The 2500-nt window shown below is 59.4% G+C and overlaps 1 protein-coding gene across 7 annotated transcripts in view; it reads right to left on the bottom strand.

Annotated features, from left to right (window-relative positions):
* MEF2D (myocyte enhancer factor 2D) overlaps positions 1-2500 on the bottom strand; it is an 80826-nt gene that overhangs the window by 60451 nt on the left and 17875 nt on the right. The window contains exon 1 of one of the 7 annotated variants that reach the window (XM_015650085.3): positions 511-616. The exons of the other annotated variants lie outside the window; for them this stretch is intronic. The gene's annotated coding sequence lies outside the window, so the exon portion shown is untranslated. Of the gene's footprint in view, positions 1-510; positions 617-2500 lie in introns of those variants that run through there. 7 annotated transcript variants of the gene reach the window in all.

Consider the following 2500-nt stretch of genomic DNA (forward strand, 5'->3'; position numbering starts at 1 on the left):
CAGCCCCTGGATTTGGGCAGGGGAGCTGGAAGGCACTCTCTGTGCTGGCTGAGCCACGCTCAGGGAAGGTCAGAGCAGCACAGCTGTCGCTGCAAGTGTTGCAACAGCAGCTGCTGGCCCTGCCAGGACCTAGGGGACATGGGGGGTGTCGGGGGGGCGGCACAAGTGCAACCGTTGGAGCCACTGAGTTTCACTCTCGCTGGCTGAGTTCCCCTTGGGCAGCAGAGATGCAGAACTGAAACCTCCAGCTGTTTGGACGTGGGGGCGGCTGGAGCTGCAGGAGGGCTGGGGACCGGCACGGCTCTCGGAGCAAAGCCACGCACCACCACACCAGTGACCAAGGGCTGCTGGGGGACCAGGGGAAGCAAAAGATGAGAGGCAGACAGGGGTTTCCTCTGGCTCACAGCACCCATCTTGCTTCTGCCCTCTCTGCACAGCTGGGCCACCCATCTCCTTGTACCCAGCACATCTGGTGGGATCAGAAATACCCCCGGGCATGCAGGTACTTACACCTGCCATGTTCCACCAGCCTATCCAGGGGCTCACACTGCTGCAGGACACTGCAATCCCAGTCCATTGGGCAAGTGCTGGTCAGCAGGACCACGACTGCCTGCATGGAGTGGTCCCAGCACCTCCTAGCACAGGGAAACTGAGGCACAGAGAGGGTAAGTAAACCACAGAGCTGGACACACAAGCACTCCCCCAAACTCCAGTTTCCTCCCCTCAAGCAAGCCACTCAACCTCCCTCCTTGTCCCAGCCTGCTGAAAAAAGAACAGCCCAAAACTGACCCCAGAACCCCCAGGGACATAATGGGGGCTCCCATGAGAGCACAGGGACACCAAGATGTGGGGGCACCCAGTGCTTGCCCTCCTCACCCCAGCCACAGTGACAATGCTTCACACCACATTGCCACCTGCTGGCACCAGCCCTGGGGGGCCTTCCTTGACGGGGACAGCAAGTGGCTCTGTGCTGGGTATCAGGTCTGGGTCCAGGTCCAATGGGCCACTGCCACATCCAATTGGAGCAGCCACTGCTCACTTTCCTGAACTGATTTTATCCTACTTCACAGCAACCTGGGACCCTGCACATGCAACCCAAACCCATCCTAGAGGTGCTGAGAGGTGCCCCCACCCTGCTCACACCCCTCATACCCTCTGGAGCACCAGGTGAAAGTGCTGCTCCAGAGGTGCAGGAGACCTCACAGCAGCAGTGACAGCTGCTCCAGATCTGCATTTCCAGCTCCTGCTGGCATTTCCAAGGCAGAGGTAAAGCAGAGATGGCAGCATCATCTGTTTTGTCCCCCAGCCTCCCCACAAACGCTTCCTGATGCCCCAACAACCTCTCCTGTCTGTTGCTGCCTCTCCCCAGAGACCACAGATCCAACTCTCACGTGTCTCTCAGGCCTGCTCTCCCTTCTGTCTAATGGGGGGACCGATCCTCTGCCACTGCTCCTCAGCCATCCATGCACCCAGCCACCCACATTTCCCACCCACACAAACCCCACCCGAGGCACAGGGGAGTGGAAATCCTACCTGCACACATGCTGACACACACCAGCTGTTCAGACCCAACACTCCATGGCCACTGACCAACACAACAGCCCGTGGGTTACCACGAGCCAGAGGAAAATCAACAGGGAGTGTGGCTCTTCACCACACACACCTAGAGCAGCCACTGGCCCCAGAGGGCAGCAGGTCTGGGAGGCCCTGGCACAACGAGCAGGTGGATGATGTTAGAAAGGACCCCACCCACAATCTCATCCCAGCACACCTGTACACACATCAGCACCAGCCTGGCCTCATCACAGGCAGGGTTCACGTGTTTGCAGCACCGATGTGGATCCATGGAAGGCACCAGGAGCTGCCATGTGGATGCCCAGCATGGGCAAAGCACACCCTGGCAAGCAGGTGCCAGCTCCTCTCACCTCCTGCTTTGGGAAGGATCCTGCATTGGGCAGGTCTCCAAGGACCCCACAGGACCTGCCCCAGGCAGACACAGCACTTCTCCCTCCCAGAGCCCTTCTGGGTGTCTCCACCCCCGCTGGCACTGGGGCCAGCTCAGCCCCAGGTCTGCCTCCACCAGACAGGTCCAAACTCCAGGGCACTGGGTGAGGTGTGGCTGAGTGGTGTGTGCTGAGCCAGGTGGGAGAGAGCACGGGAGACAATCACTGTCACAGGCAGGAGGAGGAGGAGCCATGTGAGGTAGAGGGATCAGACAAACCTCCAGCTGCCCCTTGCTGCTGTCCCCACTCCAGGGAATGGGGACAGGTCCTGGCCCAGCCCTGCAGCCCTTGCTGGAAGCTGAGAGCTTTTTTTAAACCTGTTTATAAGGGCAACTCACAAACAAGAAAAGAGAGCTCTTTGTGGGGAGGAGAGGGGCTCCATGGTCAGATACCAGCATCTGGGAGACTCACACTTAATTCTGGGTTGTGCTACGGCCCCTCCAGTGTGTCTGGAGTGGAGCTAGCCATGGCCAGGGCTGCTGCCTTCAACAACCCCT

The sequence above is a fragment of the Parus major genome, chromosome 25LG1, assembly GCF_001522545.3.
Source record: "Parus major isolate Abel chromosome 25LG1, Parus_major1.1, whole genome shotgun sequence".
In the NCBI taxonomy this organism is placed as follows: domain Eukaryota; kingdom Metazoa; phylum Chordata; class Aves; order Passeriformes; family Paridae; genus Parus; species Parus major.